The 18793-nt window shown below is 37.8% G+C and overlaps 1 protein-coding gene across 1 annotated transcript in view; it reads right to left on the bottom strand.

Moving 5' to 3' along the window:
• Nucleotides 1–9678: 9678 nt before the first annotated feature.
• The window catches only part of PRR5L (proline rich 5 like), a 246468-nt gene continuing 237353 nt past the window's right edge, over nt 9679–18793 (bottom strand). The window contains exon 13 of the transcript XR_002517341.2: nt 9679–10125. The gene's annotated coding sequence lies outside the window, so the exon portion shown is untranslated. The remainder of the gene's footprint in view (nt 10126–18793) is intronic.

Below are 18793 nucleotides of genomic sequence, written 5' to 3'. Positions count from 1 at the left end.
TCTTTTCAACGGAATGTAATGCAACCATTATATTAGTCCACTCTCACACTGCTATAAAGAACTACCTGAGACTGGGTAATTTACAAAGAGAAGATGTTTAATTGACTCACAGTTCCACATGTCTGAAGAGGCCTCAGGAAACTTACAATCATGGCAGAAGGCAAAGGGGAAGCATGGTTGCAGAAAAGAGAGAGCAAAGGGGGATCCACCACACACTTTTAAACCATCAGATCTCGTGAAAACTCATTACAATCATGAGAACAGCATGGGGGAACCCCCGCCATGATCCAGTCACCTCCCACAGGGTCCCTCCCTCGACACATGAGGATTACAATTCTAGATAAGATTTGGGTAAGGACACAGAACCAGACCATTTCAGCCATTAAAAAGAAAAAGAAAACTACTTAAATGGAACGGTCTTCAAGAGCTGTTGTTAGTGGGAAAAAGCAGGATACAAAACAATGTACATGACATCATTTGGGTGAAAAGAGAGAGAAAATATAAAAACATATTTTTGCTTATATATGCATCAGATATCTCTGGAAAGATGCAGAAGGACCTATTAACACTGGCTGTCTTCAGAAAGGGTAATAGACTAGAGAGAAATTCTTAGATTCCTCTGGTACCCTTTCAATTTTAAAAGGTTCTATGGTGGAATTTGTTCCTTACCTCCAGCCCCCAGAGCTGCTTTCTTTGTGTTCTATCAGAGTGGCCACATCACTCCAGTCTCTGCCTCAGTGGTCTCCTTGTCGACCCTTCTATGTTAATAATCCCCCTTCTTCTCTGATAAGAACACTTAGGATTGTATTTGGGGTCCATCTGGATGATCCAGGACAACCTCCTTAGCTTAAAATCTTTAACTTGATCACATCTGCAGTCTCTGCCACATATATACGTCCCAGGAATTAGGCACTGATATCTCTGAGGGCCATTATTCAGCCAATTGTACCTACCCTTAAAAAATGGTTAAAGGAAGTTTACTGGTTCATGAATTCTGGAAAATGTTCCATACGAATATAAATGTTAATAGAGGAAACCAGCTAGGGTGTATATGAGAATTCTCTATACTATCTTCTCAATTTCTCTGTACCTTTGAAACTCTTTTTTAATGTCTATTGAATTAGAAAACACCAAACATGCAACTAACATAAAACCAAGGAATTGCGCTTCTGGCCATTTATCCCAGAGAAATGAATACTATGTCCACATAAAAACTTGTCCACAAATCTTTATAGCATCTTCTAATTAGTCTGTTGACACTCATTACACAGAAAAGAAGAAGTTCCCCCAAAAAAGGTTGATTTGCCTTAACCTGGGCCTTCTGAATTTAGTGTATTCCATAAATAATAAATTTAGACCAAGAGGTAAGTCATCTTATTCCCGCATGTGATCAATATTTCTTGAGCTAGAGAAGTAGGTTAGAAGGAGAGATGGAAGGGAGAGGCCAAGTAAGAGAAACGCTGGTAAGAGCCTCCAAGAAGGGCCCCTGCGCCCAAGCTGCACTTCTATCTCAGTCAAGAGCAGGGTAAGTGCCACAACAGAACCACCTCCCAATAAGTTTTGGGATCTGAGGGCGGGGAGGATCTGACTTCCTGGGTAGAGCCTGGAAATGTGAGCAAATCCCACAGTTCTGCTATGGCATGCTGGCATGTGGCCTGGCAGCCACAGAGGCAGTAAAGCTGTGTGGGGTACAGGGCATCAGAGGGAAGAGGCAAGCATGCTGTGGGTTTTCTGATGCTGGACTGGTGAAAAAGACACAGAAGTAGTTGAGAGGCAACCTCACATTTCCAAAGAGGAGGAGGAGGCAGAGGTACAGTCAGATGACCAGGGTGATGTCCACAGAGACTGGGGTCTAATCAAGGCTATACCTAAGACCCTGAGAAGGTCAGCCAGGGTCTGAGACCCTGAGAGGATGTCAGCCAGTTCCCCATCTGCCATCCCTGAACCATAATGTCAGAAATGTAGGGGTCACCAAGGAAGAAGGAGATGGGGGAAGAAGAAAGATCCACTAGTGACTAGTTCAATCTGAAGTGACAGAGAAAACAAGGCATTGATTAGATTAATTTTTCCTGCCTTTGAGTTGATGGGGATTCCTAATGGAGATTCAGCTGGCTTAGGAAAATTTAAAAATGGACTTATTTGCACAACTGAGATCTGTAAATACTTTGCATGTGAATTTTACATATACGGGTTTTTTCTATTTTTTTACACTGGAGGTATATAACATATAGAGCAATAATTATGTGATTGATTAAAAGGAAAAAATTCAAAACATCGTTTATGGCCCCATGCTCAACAATCATTGACACCAAGCTTTATTGCCTTCATGTGGCACTGCTAGTTCATATGACTGAAAGTCCTGTTTTCTGTACCATTCAATGCCACACAAGCTACACTCTCGATTCTCCTCCCACTGTTCTTCTCCCTGTCTTCTGGGAACAAGCAAAGGAGTGGCTGGTCAGAAACCTTTTCTGTGCAGCAGGCATGGTCCAGATCCATAGAGGTGCCAACCTCTGGTTACTTCTGGGGCAGCCCCTCTTCCTCTTGGGCATCTCGGTGATAACAGATGCCATTAGTTCACTGTCTATCCCAACTTTCCCAATTCAGCCTCTCAGCAAAACATTCCAAAAGAGGCCTCAGCTTCTGTGTAGAAGGAAAGGGGAGTGGATAGAGGTTGATAATAAACTATGCCAGCATCTCTGTGTTACCTTGTGTACCACCTTCACGATCATTCCCTTATCCAGATATCACCTGCAGCGTTATGTGTTTAATATTTGTCTTTAAAGAGACTCACTTTGTTCAGCTAAATTAATTTATATAAAGAAGGACTTTTATATGATATGTAATGGTAGTAACAGAAATACAATGTAGGAGAGAAAATGCTCTCTTTATTAGAGAGGGAAGATAGTGAATGTGAGAAACAAATTCACCCATCCAAACCCAAACAATGAACTCAGAGGCCTCAAGAACAATGAAAGTGAAACTTTCAATGACAGTCTTGCAAGATCAGGTGTCTGATAGGCAGCCACACCCAGCACAGTTTCAACAAGCAATTTATCCCCTAGTGCACAGGTCCCTCTTGCTGTTCCTTATAGGCTGAGTACTATGGGGTCACAATCTTCCCAGACGTTGCCTATTGATTGTTGGGTAGGGGCCATAGGTGGGTTTTTTTAGGGTTGTCTGGCTGCATTTTGTTGCAGCTGACAATGTATTGCAATCCTAGTTAGCTCAGAGGCTCTTCAAGTATTTGACTTATGACCTAAGTAGCTGGGCAGGCTGATAAGAACAGACAAAACAAGCTATTTTGCAGGCTAGTATGCTTTTTTATTAGACTAAACTTTTGGTTTGGGTGAGGGCAACTAACAGTGGGGGCAAGAGGGAGAAGGGAGAGGCCAACAAGCAGGCATCGGCTATCCAAGCAGGGGCCTAGTATATCCTGTGTCTTCTGTAGTTTGCTGACCTAAGCCAATTCAAGGCACTTTGTCTTGGATATGGACCACTGTATACATTATTTCCCTTAGTGAATATAAACAGAAGTGTCAAAAGGCCTACCAGCACTAAACAGATACTTTCTCCATCCCCAAACCAAAAAGATGGAAAGAATATTGGAAATGCAATTCAGTGTTAATGTGTGTTCAACATTAATGTGTGTCCATGTAAAATCATCTTGTGTGCCATCTGAAATCATTCCATGTGCCGCAATAAGACTTTGTGAAGCACCAAAGAATATGACGTCTAAGAATCCTCCCAATGTGACCTGCATGTGTTACGAGTCATTTCACATCTGTCACTGATCAGCTGACAATGGAAAGTCAATTCCGGAGTACGCCCAGTGGGTGGCAGGACTGAACCGAAGGCTGCAGATGCAGGACTTTCTTAATATAGCTCCATTGTTTACAGCCCGCAGCTGTTGTTTACAGCTCAGCGCCACCCTTCCTCCTCACCTGCTATTTGTCTACATCTGCCTCTAGGTCCCTGAGGAAAACAACAGACCAGCATATCATGTCATGTGGAAACCAGAAATGGGGACTCCTAAATACTCACGTTTGCTGGGAGAAGGCCCCAGTCCCTCTTCCCTCACACCTGGTGGAGTTTGAAGTCACCTCTAAACCTAGGTGGGAAACAGAAAGGATCAAGATCACTGTGCCCCTGAGTCCAATTTGAGGATTTAAACCAATGAACTGTCCAAGTCAAAATAAAAAATGTGCCGGGCGCGGTGGCTCAAGCCTGTAATCCCAGCACTTTGGGAGGCCGAGACGGGCGGATCACAAGGTCAGGAGATCGAGACCATCCTGGCTAACACGGTGAAACCCCGTCTCTACTAAAAAATACAAAAAACTAGCCGGGCGCAGTGGCGGGCGCCTGTAGTCCCAGCTACTCGGGAGGCTGAGGCAGGAGAATGGCGTGAACCCGGGAGGCGGAGCTTGCAGTGAGCTGAGATCCGGCCACTGCACTCCAGCCTGGGCGGCAGAGCGAGACTCCGTCTCAAAAAAAATAAATAAAAAAATAAAAATAAAAAATGTAGAGACGAATCTCTGAAGTGTAACATTTTATTTGGGAAGAAAGAATTGCAGTTCAGACCATACACGGAGACTGGGCGGTCTTCGGTATGTCCAAAGAACAAAGAGAAGATTGGAGGTTTCATTTTAAAAAATGAAGAAAAGAGGCAGGGCGCGGTGGCTCACACCTGTAATCCCAGCACTTTGGGAGGCCAAGGCGGACAGATCACGAGGTCAGGAGATCTAGACCATCCTGGCTAACACGGTGAAACCCCGTCTCTACTACAAATACACAAAAATTAGCCAGACGTGGTGGCGGGCGCCTGTAGTCTCAGCTACTCGGGAGGCTGAGGCAGGAGAATGGCGTGAATCCGGGAGGGGGAGCTTGCAGTGAGCGGAGATTGAGCCACTGCACTCCAGCCTGGGGGACAGAGCAAGGCTCTGTCTCAAAAATAAATAAATAAATAAATAAATAAATAAATAAATAAATAAATAAATGTTAAGTATTGCTCTTTGAAAAGTTCACTGGCACTAGTAAGGCTCTAGGGGGCTGGCAAGCTTCAACTGGTGAGTGACATCAGTGAGTAAAATTAATCTTAGAGCTGTAGCAGGTTGTCTCAGAAACCATTAGACAAAACCAGTTGAAGATAACAGCAGGCAATTTCAGTAGGCAGGTTTGCAGAGAATTACATTCTTGGAGCAACGTTATATGTTCTGAGTACTTCTCCCCCCAGCTTCTCAACTCTATTTTAGTTAGGTATGTAACAAGAATGACTCAATTTGTAGGATCAATGTTCCCACCAGTCCTCCAGCACTTTTAAGCATAAACATTGTGCTAGACAGGAATTATAGAACATAATAACCTGCTGCTTGCAAGCTACAGGTTAATTGGGCAGATGATACTAAAGCTATTGCTATTAATGGATGGAACAAAATAGAACGTAACTGCTAAGTGACATGACAGAAACTAAAAGAAATGTAAAGTTTCAGAGGAGATTCATAGAAGACCAAATGAATTCTTCTTTCCCAAATGTCCCTTTAAAAATACCTGTGAGGCCGGGCGCGGTGGCTCAAGCCTGTAATCCCAGCACTTTGGGAGGCCGAGACGGGTGGATCACGAGGTCAGGAGATCGAGACCATCCTGGCTAACACGGTGAAACCCCGTCTCTACTAAAAAATACAAAAAACTAGCCGGGCGAGGTGGCGGGCGCCTGTAGTCCCAGCTACTCGGGAGGCTGAGGCAGGAGAATGGCGTAAACCCGGGAGGCGGAGCTTGCAGTGAGCTGAGATCCAGCCACTGCACTCCAGCCCGGACAACAGAGCGAGACTCCATCTCAAAAAATAAAAATAAAAATAAAAATACCTGTGATTTACATTTAAAAGGAGAGAAAATTTCAGCAGTACTTGATATTAGTAATAAAAACGAACTGGGTGTGATGGCTTATGTCTATAACCCCAACATTTTGGGAGATTGAGGTGGGCAGATGACCTGAGGTTAGGAGTTCAAGGCCAGCCTGGCCAACATGGTGAAACCCTGTATCTATTAAAAATATCAAAATTCGCAGGGTGTGGTGGCAGGTGCCTGTAGTCCCAGCTACTCGGGAGGCTGAGGCAGGAGAATCCCTTGAAACCAGGAGGTGGAGCTTTCGGTGAGCTGAGATAGCACCACTGCGCTCCAGCCTGGGCAACAGAGCAAGACTCTGTCTTGAAAAAAATTAAAACAAACCGAAAAACCTGGACATATGGCAAGATCCCCAGAAGTCTCTTAACAATTAGCAGATGATGGGTAGACAGAGTCTATATTAGTCAGCTAGGGCTGCCATAACAAAACACCACGGACTGGGTGGCTTAAACAACAAGCATTTATTTCTGACACTTCCAGAGGCTGGAAGACAAAGACCAAAGTGTCAGCGGGCCTGGTTTCTCTTGAGGCCTCTCTCCTTGGGTTGCAGATGACTGCCTTCTCGCTGCATTCTTCCATAGCCCTTTTTTCTGTGCATGCATCCCTGGTGGTGTCTCTCTTTCCTTATAAGTCTTATTGGATTAAGACCCCACCCTTATGACCGCCTTTAATCTTAATTACCTCCTAAAAGCCTTATCTCTAAACACAATAACACTGGGGTTGGGCTTCAACATACAAATGTGAGGGGTACACAATTCAATCCACAAGAGTCTCAATCCATTCATCGATTTTTGCAGAGAAAATTGCGTGGAAGAAAAACAGAAGAAAAAGACTGAGAAGGAAGAGGAGGGAGGGAGAAAAGAGAAAGTGCATTAATGATTGAATTGAGGCCTCTTCCCGAGCCACAGGACAGCCCCATGGACAGCTTCCAACTTGGAGGTGGGTGGGAAGGGAGGTGACCCTGATTAACTGGGCAGCCCAGAGCAAAAGGGCTTTCGAGCATTAAGCTGAACTGAAAGTCTTGCCTCAGATAAGAAGCTGTCACAAGTATTTGAGAAGCAGACTTCAAAGGCAAGAATAAAAATTTATTTCAGCCACACATCACTGCACTAACCAGGAAATCAGCCAGAGGAAAAAGGTTAAAGACCCCCTCAAAAAAACCACTCTAAAACTTCACTGTGCCTTTTTGTAACTTCAGCTTTAGAGCATGTAAGATTTATGCTGAGTTCAATGAACATGTATTTGTTTTACCATCTAAAAGAAAATGCATGAAACTAAAAGGAACCTGCAAAATATACAACAAACCAAGAACCTACCCCATTAGCTCTTATTCTTCCAAATAAGAACCTATTGAATACAGCAAGAACAATTTCAATGCGAATTTGTTTGCTTTTGCATTGAAGAGCAAAAAAAAAAAAAGAGAGACTATAAGTGGACAGAAATTCACTTGTAATAAAAAAAACACACTACTATGTAATAAATTATATGTGTGTATATATTTTATTTATTTATTTGAGAGGGAGTCTTGTTCTGTTGCCCAGGCTGGAGTGCAGTGGCTCTATCTTGGCTCACTGCAACCTCTGCCTCCCAGGTTCAAGTGAATTCTCCTGCCTCAGTCTCTCGAGAAGCTGGGATTACAGGCACGCACCACCATATCTGACTAATTTTTGTATTTTTAGTAAAAACAAGATTTCACCATGTTGGCCAGGCTAGTCTGGAACTCCTGAGCTCAGGTGATTTGCCCACCTCGTCCGCCCAAGTGCTGGGATTATGAAGCCTGGCCTATATGTGTGTATATATTTAAACATTGCATATATTATAATTAATGTGTTGAACTAGAAATAGACATATCTCAGACTTTACATCCTAATTTTAAAAAATGCTGACAACTTCTTTGAGGAATCCATGGAATTGTTGAACTTGAAATAGATATATCTCAGACTTTACATCCTTTACATTTTTCCTTAAGAAGTGAAAGACTCACCTAATTAACTCTGTAGGAGAGAAAGAACTTGATAGATATCCACCTGGTCTAACAGATCCGAAAGAGATGAATGCCTGATAAGGACCAGAAATTAAATTATACATAATCTGCAATGATTATGATTACAGTGTACTTTTCATGAAAGCCAACAACTTCTCTCAGGAATCCATGGAATATTTACAAAAATTGATCACATGATAGACCGTGATGTGTTCCAAAACAACACAATTATATGGAATAATCCTCCAGTCAAAATGTAATATAACGTAGTCAAAGGTAAAGATAAAATTCTGATGATGTGAATGTTTTAAAACTTAAACCTAAATGGCTATTAGATCAAAGAAAGAAGTAAAATTACAATTTTAGTCTATTTGCAGGGCAATAACAAAGAAACTACCACATGCTAGAACTGCTAGGATATACCAAAAGCCTTACTAAAATATAAATTGATAGACCTAAATGTATAAGTTTTGAAAATATAAATGAAATAGACATGCAACTCAAAATTTTTAAAGGCTTAAAAATTAAATAAATTTTAAAAAAGAAAGAACAATGAAAGGAGAAAATAATTGTGGTAGACAGATTGATTGCAAAACAGTCACAATTCTTCACCCTTCCCTACATCTTTTGCAATGTAACTTTGCATGTCCTCTCAACAAGAAGTAGAATCTATTTCCCCATTCCTTGATTCTAGATTGGCCTTCTGACATGCTTTGGTCAAGAAAATGTGGCAGAAGAGAGGATTGCCATGGCAGTGGAAAAGATCTGGTATGGCAAATTATACATCCTAAAGTGACACATGTGACTTCTGCGCACGTTTCACTGGGAAAACAAGTCATGTGACCATACCTAACTCCAAGGGGGCAGGACAGTATAGCCTTCCCATGGCCAGAAGGAAAACTAGAAACATTTGGTGAGCAAAACAGTGTTATTATTGTAATAATATTGAAATCATCTTTGTTTCCTGTTGCTTTTTTTTTCCTCTTTCTCCACTAGAGTGTACTTTTCACGAAAGCAAGGATCTTGCCTGTTCCTGCTGTATCATACAAAATTAATTGGTAATGAATCTGAAAATTTTACTACTGCAGAAAAATTTCTAAGACTATAATTTGAAACGTAAATTGCTTAAGAAGTAGCCTATCTGAAGAGAGCGATTATGGAATAATTACAAATATGAAATAGATATAAATATTTAAAAATTACCTCCAAAAAGTCTTCAGGGATCAATATTTTTTTTACCAATGAGGTTTCAAAATTCTAAGGAAAAGCTAATTATAATGCTACATTCATTTGATTTAGGTTATTTTAAAAGTTAAAAATACCTTCAGGAATCAAGTGTAAGCCTTTACCAAAACCTGAAAAAAGTAATATTACTTTAAAAAGTGGAAATTTTATCTGGAGGATTGGATGGATATTAGGACATCCGCTAGTAACTAATAAATAATTTAATATAATTAATATCATACATATGATCACCTTAATCAAAAGTGAAGGATGCTTATCTCAATGTCAATAATAAGCATTACTATCGCAAATCAAACCATCAGCCAGAATACTACTTAACAATGAAAGAATAGAGGCATCTCCATTTAAAAATCAGAGGAAGATAAAGGAAACAAAACACATTCACCATTATTCAACATTGTCTAAACATTTTAGCTGAGATCATGATACGAAACAGAACTAAAAAATAATCCATGAAAAGGAAGAAACAAAATTATCATTATTCTTCTTCCATATGGTTGCCTATTTAGACATTTTATGAATAAACTGAAAAGTCTTTGAATTCATAAAAATTTAGTAAAGTGTATATAAAATTAATGCCCCTGAATGTTAAGTAGGTGCACTGTGCACTGCTTACCAATATGCCTCAGCCCAATTCGACAGAACACACGCACACACCCGTTACGTGAATTGGGTTTATTACTTACAGACTGGCAACAACGGCAACATAAGCTGAGGATTCGTTGTAAGCTGATCTTGCAAGGCTCAGGAAAGTTGCCCAAGACAGATGGAATCTTATTTACAAGTACTCAACCAGCACAGCAGCTGAGGGACCCCAGAAAGTAGCGCCCTCTCCTCTGGCTTTATACTATGGGGTCACATCACATGCTGGGCCTAAGTGTTGAAAGACGTCCTGTTTCTATGGGGAATCAGAACAGAACCGAGGTTTTTCTGGCCAGTTCCTTCTTATCTCAGGATGTTGCATTCCTAGCACATTCTGCAGCTATTCTTGAGAACTGCAAGTGAAAAAAAAGGGAAGAATTAAGCTGTTCCAACCTCCCAGAAGACTGTCCTGCAACTATAATAGCTTTCTTGCATTTACAACAAAATATATACAGCAGTTTTCCCCTATACATTTATACCTATGATAAAGTTTAATTTATAAATTAGGCATAATAAGAGATTAACTAATAATAAAATAGAACTATAACAATGTACTGTAATAAAAGTTATGTAAATGTATTGTCTCTCTTTTTCTCTGTGTGTGTCTCTCTCTCCCTCTCTCTCAAAATATCTTATTGTACTGTACCTACTTTTCTTCTTCTTGAGATCTTTTAAATTCATAACACAGATGGCTGGCTAAGTGACTAAACGACAGGTAGCATATACAGCAGCAAATAAGCTAGGCAAAGGGACCAGGTGAGATTTCATCACACTTCTCAGAACAGTGTGCATTTTAAAATTTATAAAGTGTTTATTTCTGGAATTTTCTATTTAATATTTTTGGGCCATGGTTAATCATGGATAATTGAAACCACAGAAAGCAAAACCACAGATAAGGTGGATTTCTATACTAGAGACAAATTTCTGGAAAGCATCTGTCCTAGATGAAGTTATTAAAATTATGCTATTGAATAAAATAGAAAAGTGTTTATGATATATTGCTAGACGGAAAGAGTGTATCATATACTAATATGGTACCATTTTTGTAAAATATAAATATAGATATTTTAAAATGATCAACATAAAATTAACACATATAATACTTCACACAAAACACATAAAAATATTCCAGATCGACTAGAATGACAGACATAAAATATTAGCACATAGTATCTCTAGTTTGGAATATTAAAAATAGCTTTCAGTTTTTTCTCCGTATCTTTCCATTTTTTCCCAATATTTCTAGTGATTTTCTGTTCAAAATTATATATTTAAAGGAAATTCAAAAGGAGATGTATTTGGGGAATATATCTCTTTAATAAATGCAATAAAAACATGAAATATCTAGAAATAATCTTAAAAAGAATTGTATATAACTGCCCTAGAAATCACATTATTTTCCTGAGAGATAAATGGAGAATTAAGAAAATGAAAAGGTATTTTGTGGATAAAAATGTGTAAGCATTCCTCAATCTAAAACTCAACATCACACTAAATGGAAAAAAACATTACAAGCATTCCATTAAAGTCAGAAAGAAGAAGCAAGACTTTCATTTGCATTGCAATAAAGTATATAATATTTTGAAAGTTTCTAGTTCATGTCATTTGATAAGAAAAAGGTTATTGAATGGCTACAGGAAGTTCTTTAAACAGAAAGAAAATAACTAAGTATCTTGGATCATCAGTAAAAAAACATGGTAACTAAAATATCAGTAAATATAATAGACTTCCCTTCTCCTCTTGCATTTTCTAAATTATGTTTGATAGCGAAAGCATCACCAAAATTATGTTTGATGGCGAAAGCATCACCAAAATTATGTTTGATGGTGAAATGTAAAGGAGGTATGTTTTCTACATTACACTCAAATTAGTAAAATCATACCAGTAGACTGTATAGACTGTTAATATAAATCATATGTGTACATATATAATGTAATGCCTAGAGCAAAAACATTAAAAATCTATACAAAAAGACATACCACCATATTAAAAATCAAAATGGAATTCTAATGAATGTTTAAGCAATTCACAGAAAAAAGAAAACAGAGAAATGAAAAACAGAGATAAAACAACTAATAAAATAGTAGACCTAAGCCATAACATACCAATAATTACATTAAGCAAATGGTCTTAATATACCAATTACAAGACAGAGATTGACAGAGTGGATTAAAAAACATTCAACTATATGTTGTCCATATGAAACCCACTTCAAATATAATAATAAGGACAGGTTGAAAGTAAAATAATGGGAAATGTTTCGTGTAAACATTAACCAAAAGAAAGCAAGAGTAGGTAGCTCTATTAATAGCAGATAAAATAGATGCACAGTAAAGAAAATTACCAAACCCAAAGAGGATCTTATATAATGCAAAAAAAAAATCCTTAATCTATCAAGAAGATGTACAATTCTAAATGTGTATGTACCAACCAACTGTGTATGCACCAAACAATGTATTGAAAATTACGTGAAACAAAACTGAAAAAAACTGAAAGGAGAAATAGACAAATCCACAAGTATGGCTGGAGACTTTAACACCTTTCTCTGAGCAGTTGATATAACACCTAGACAGAAAATTGGCAAGGATATAAGAAGAACTCAACAACACCATCAACAAGTAGGAACTAATCAACATTTACAGAGCACTCCGTCCAACAACAGCAGAATACACATTCTTTTGAAGGTCCTAAGGAAAATATATTAAGAAAAACCATTTAAAAACTCAACAAATTTCAAAGAATCAAAGCATATCAAGTGTGTTCTCCAACTAAAATGAAGTTGAACTAGAAATCAATAACAAAAAGTTAGAAAAAAAAATCCAAACACTTTGAAAGTAAACAACATACTCCTAAATAACCAGTGGGTCAAAGAAGAAACTTCAAAGAAATTTTAAAAATACATTAGACTGAATGAAAATGAGAATACAACTTATAATTCATAGGACACAACTAAAACAGTGATAAGAGGGAAATCTGTAGCTCTAAATGCATATATTAGAAGAGAGAAAAAGTCTCGAATCAAAATTTTAAGCTCTTCAAGAACCTACAGAAAGAAGAGAAAAAGTCAAAGCAAGCAGAAGGAAAGAAGTAATAAAAAGAGAAGCAGAAATTAATGAAATTGAAAAGGCATACCTACACAGAAAATCAATAAAACAAAGACTCATTATTTGAAAATGTCAATAAAATGGACACAATTTGCACAACATCTTGCAAGATGAACAAAGGAAAAACAGAAGTAGTAAGTTACCAACATCAGGAATGAAACAAGGATAGCAGTATAGACTCTGCAGATTTAAAAAGCAAAATAAGGGAATAATAAGAAACAACTCTACACATATAAATTTAACAATTAAGATGAAATGGACTAATTCCTCAAAAAACATAAACAGCCACAGTTAACCCAAAATGAAATAAATAATTTAAGTAGTTGTATAGTTATTAAGGAAACTGAATTTGCAATTTTAAAAACCTTTAAGAAACGTAATCTCCAGAACTAATGGTTTCACTGAAGAATTCACCCAAATAGTCAATTAGGAATTGACATCAATTGTACACAATCTTTTCTGGAAAATAAGAGAAAAAAAAAACTTCCCAATTTATTCCGTAAAGCCAATATTAACCTTATACCAAAATGAAATAAAGATATTACATAAAGAAAACTCTAGATCAATATCCTTCCTGAATACAGATAAAAAATTCTTAAATATACAATCATGTCATCTGCAAACAGAGACAATTTGACTTCCTCTTTTCTCAATTGAATGCCTTTTATTTCTTTCTCTTGCCTGATTGCCACGGCCAGAACTTCCAACACTATGTTGAATAGGAGTGGTGAGAGAGGGCATCCCTGTCTTGTGCCAGTTTTCAAAGGGAATGCTTCCAGTTTTTGCCCATTCAGTATGATACTGGCTGTGGGTCTGTCATAAATAGCTCTTATTATTATGAGATACATTCCACTGATACCTAGTTTATTGAGAGTTTTTAGCATGAAGTCCTGTTGAATTTTGTCAAAGGCCTTTTCTGCATCTATTAAGATAATCATGTGGTTTTTGTCGTTGGTTCTGTTTATGTGACGGATTACATTTATTGATTTGCATATGTTGAACCAGCCTTGCATCCCAGGGATGAAGCCGACTTGATTGTGGTGGATAAGCTTTTTGATGTGCTGCTGGATTTGGTTTGCCAGTATTTTATTGAGGATGTTTGCATTGATGTTCATCAGGGATATTGGCCTAAAATTTTGTTTTTTTATTGTGTCTCTGCCAGGTTTTGGTATCAGAATGATGCTGGCCTCATAAAATGAGTTACGGAGGATTCCCTCTTTTTCTATTGATTGGAATAGTTTCAGAAGGAATAGTACCAGCTCTTCTATGTACCTCTGGTAGAATTCTGCTGTGAATCTGTCCGGTCCTGGACTTTTTTTGGTTGATAGGATATTAATTATTGCCTCAATTTCAGAACCTGTTATTGGTCTATACAGAGATTCGACTTCTTCCTAGTTTAGTCTTGGGAGGGTGTATGTGTCCAGGAATTTATCCATTTCTTCTAGATTTTCTAGTTCACTTGTGTAGAGGTGGTTATAATATTCTCTGATGGTAGTTTGTATTTCTGTGGATCGATGGTGATATCCCCTTTTCATTTTTTATTGTGTCTATTTGATTCTTCTCTCTTTTCTTCATTATTAGTCCTGCTAGTGGGATATTTTGTTGATCTTTTCAGAAAACAGCTCCTGGATTCATTGATTTTTTTGAAGGATTTTTTGTGTCTCTATCTCCTTCAGTTCTGCTCTGATCTTAGTTATTTCTTGTCTTCTGCTAGCTTTTGAATTGGTTTGCTCTTGTTTCTCTAGTTCTTTTAATTGTGATGTTAGGGTGTCAACTTTAGATCATTCCTGCTTTCTCTAGTGGCCACTTAGTGCTATAAATTTCCCTCTACACACTGCTTTAAATGTGTCCCAGAGATTCTGGTATGTTGTGTCTTTGTTCTCATTGGTTTCAAAGAACATCTTTATGTCCGCCTTCATTTCGTTATTTACCCAGGAGTCATTCAGGAGCAGGTTGTTCAGTTTCTATGTAGTTGTGGGGTTTTGAGTGAGTTTCTTAATCCTGAGTTCTAATTTGATTGTACTGTGGTCTGAGAGACAGTTTTTTTATGATTTCTTTTACATTTGCTGAGGAGTGTTTCACTTCCAATAATGTGGTCAATTTTAGAATAAGTGTGATGTGGTGTTGAGAAGAATGTATATTCTGTTGATTTGAGGTGGAGAGTTCTGTAGATGTTTATGAGGTCCACTTGGTCCAGAGCTGAGTTCAAGTCCTGAATATCGTTGTTAATTTTCTGTCTCATTCATCTGTCTAATACTGACAGTGGGGTGTTAAAGTCTCCCACTATTATTGTGTGGGAGTCTAAGTCTCTTTGTAGATGACATGATTGTACATTTAGAAAACCCCATTGTCTCAGCCCAAAATCTCCTTAAGCTGATAAACAACTTCAGCAAAGTTTCAGGATAGAAAATCAATGTGCAAAAATTACAAGGATGCCTGTACACTAATAACAGACAAACAGAGAGACAAATCATGAGTGAACTCCCATTCACAATTGCTACAAAGATAATAAAATACCTAGGAATACAACTTACAAAGGATGTGAAGGATCTTTTCAAGGAAAACTACAAACCACTGCTCAATGAAATAAGAGAGGACACAAACAAATGGAAAAACATTCCATGCTCATGGACAGGAAGAATCAATATCATGAAAATGGCCATACAGCCCAAAGAAATTTATAGATTCAATGCTAACCCCACCAAGCTACCACTGACTTTCTTCACAGAATTGTAAAAAAACTACCTTAAATTTCATATGGAACCAAAAAAGAGCCCGCATAGCCAACACAATCCTCAACAAAAAGAACAAAGCTGGAGTCATCATGCTACCTGACTTCAAACTATACTAAAAGGCTACAGTAACCAAAACAGCTTGGTACTGTTACCGAAACATATATATATAGACCAATGGAACAGAACAGAGCCCTCAGAAATGATACCACATATCTACAACCAAGTTTTTGATAAACCTGACAAAAACAAGAAATGGGGAAAGGATTCACTATTTAATAAATGGTGTTGGAAAAACTGGCTAGCGGTATGCAGAAAACTGAAACTGGACCCCTTCCTTACACCTTTTACAAAAATTAATTCAAGATGGATTAGAGACTTAAATATAAGACCTAAAACCATAAAAACCCTAGAAGAAAACCTAGGCAATACCATTCAGGACATAGGCATGGGCAAAGACTTCATGACCAAAACACAAAAAGCAATGGTAACAAAAGCCAAAATTAGCAAATGGGATCTAATTAAACTAAAGAGCTTCTGCACACCAAAAGAAACTATCATCAGAGTGAACAGGCAACCTCCAGAATGGGAGAAAATGTTTGCAATCTATCCATCTGACAAAGGGCTAATATCCAGAATCTACAAAGAACTTAAACAAATTTACAAGAAATAAAAGACAACCCCATCAAAAAGTGAGCAAAGTATATGAACAGACACTTCTTAAAAGAATACATTTATGCAGCCAACAGACACATGAAAAAATGCTCATCATCACAGGTCATTAGAGAAGTGCAAATCAAAACCACAATGAGATACCATCTCACGCCAGTTAGAATGGGAATCATTAAAAAGTCAGGAAACAACAGACGCTGGAGAGGATGTGGAGAAATAGGAATGCTTTTACACTATTGGTGGGACTGTAAATTAGTTCAACCATTGTGGAAGACAGTGTGGCAATTCCTCAAGGATCTAGAACTAGAAATACCATTTGACCTAGCAATCCCATTACTGGGTCTATACCCAAAGATTATAAATCATGGTACTATAAAGACACATGCACACATAGGTTTATTGTGGCACTATTCACAATAGCAAAGACTTGAAACCAACCCAAATGTCTCTCAGCGATATACTGGATAAAGAAAATGTGGCACATATACACCATGGAATACTATGCAGCCATAAAAAAGCATGAGTTCATGTCCTCCTGAAGCTGGAAACCATCATTCTCAGCAAACTATCACAAGGACAGAAAACCAAACACCACATGTTCTCACTCATAAGTGGCAGTTGGATAATGAGAGCACATGGACACAGGGAGGGGAACATCCCACACTGGGGCCTGTCGGGGGTTGGGGGGAGCAGGGAGGGATAGCATTAGGAGAAATACCTAATGTAATTGATGAGTGGATGGGTGCAGCAAACCAACATGGCACATGTATACCTATGTAACAAACCTGCACGTTGTGCACATGTACCCCAGAACTTAAAAAAAAAATTCTTAACAAAATACTTACAAATAGAATTCAATAATATATGAAAAGAATTTTACAACATTTATCTCAAGGATGCAAGACTAGCTAAATATTCAAAACCCAGTCAATATAATCAACCATTCTAACAATTCTGAAAAGAAAATCACAATTACAAGGTTCTTATATAACATGGTTCTAGAAGTTCTAGCCAGTACAATAGGCAAGAAAAGGAAATGAAAAGGATACAAAACACAATGAAATGAAACCACTTCTATTTGCAGATGACATGATTGTCTATGTAGACCATCTATCTCACAGAATTCACCAAAAAAAACCCTGCTAGAATTAAAAATGTGAGTTTAGCAAAGCAACATAAGATAACCGCTAAAAATATAAATTGTATTTCAATATACTAGCAATGAAAATGTGCACACTGGAAAATGATTTATTTATTTTTGCAATATCATTTAAATTGCTCAAACAAAGCTTAGCTATAAATCTAACAAAACATGTACAAAACATGTAAAGGACTTGCATTCTGAAAACAACAAAATGATGATGAAAGAAGTCATAGAAGATCTAAATAGAGACACACCATGTTCATTGACTGAAATAATCAACATAGTAAAAGTATCAATTCTCCCCCAAATTAATACACAAGTCTAACACAATTCTCATCAAAATACCAGTAAGAATTTTTTGAGATTTCCAATATTATTCTAAAATTTATATGGAAGGTAAATGAACTAAAAGAGCTTAGGGAATTTTAAAAATCTAAAGTAGGAAGAATTTATCTACCTGACTTCGAGACTTATTATATAGCTACAGTAATCACAACTTTGTAGCATTGGTGGAGGGATAGACATAAAAATCAATGAAAAAAATTGAGAAACCAGAAATAGACCCACATAAGTACACCCAATTTTTTTTTGACAATAGTGCAAAAACAATTCAATAGAGAAAAAATAGCCTTTGAAACAAATGGTACTAGAGCAATTGAATATCACAAAAAAAAGAAGGAAAAAAAGAGACAGGAAGAAGGGAAGGGATGTAGGGAGAAAGGAAAGAAAGGGAAAAAAGAACAAGGAAGGAAAGAGAAGGAAGGAAGGAAGAAAAGAAAGAAATAAGGAAGGAAGAATAATACTTGACATAAGTCTCATCTCTTATGTACAAAAACTCAAAATGAATCACAGTAAAAAAGACTAACAATCCAATTAGAAAATGGGCAAATGATACGAAAAGACCTTTTTGCCAAATAGAATATACGGATGGCAAAGAAGTACATGAAAATATGTTACATGTTTTTACCATTAGGAAAAAGCAAATTAAAACTACATTGAGGCCAGGTGTGGTGGGTCATACCTGTAATCCTCAGCACTTTGGAAGGCCGAGGTGGGTGGATCGCTTGAACCCAGGAGTTTGAGGCCAACTCTGGAAGCATAGTGAGACCGCGTCTCTACAAAAATTACAAAAAATAGCCAGGTGTTGTGGTGTGTGTGTGTATTCCCAGCTACTTGGGAGGCTTAGGTGGGAGGATCACCTGAGCCAGGGAAGGTGGAGGCTGCAGTGAGCACTGATCGCATCATTGCATTCCAGCCTGGGCAAGAGAGTGAGATCTTGTAAAAAAACAAAACAAAACAAAAAAACAAAAAAAAAACAGCACACACCACATTGCGATATAATTACACATTTATCAGGATGCCCAAAATA

This window comes from Papio anubis, chromosome 12 (genome assembly GCF_008728515.1).
Source record: "Papio anubis isolate 15944 chromosome 12, Panubis1.0, whole genome shotgun sequence".
Classification (NCBI taxonomy): domain Eukaryota; kingdom Metazoa; phylum Chordata; class Mammalia; order Primates; family Cercopithecidae; genus Papio; species Papio anubis.
Note: the sequence above shows the minus strand (reverse complement) of the source record. Positions and strands in the feature narration are given on the sequence as shown.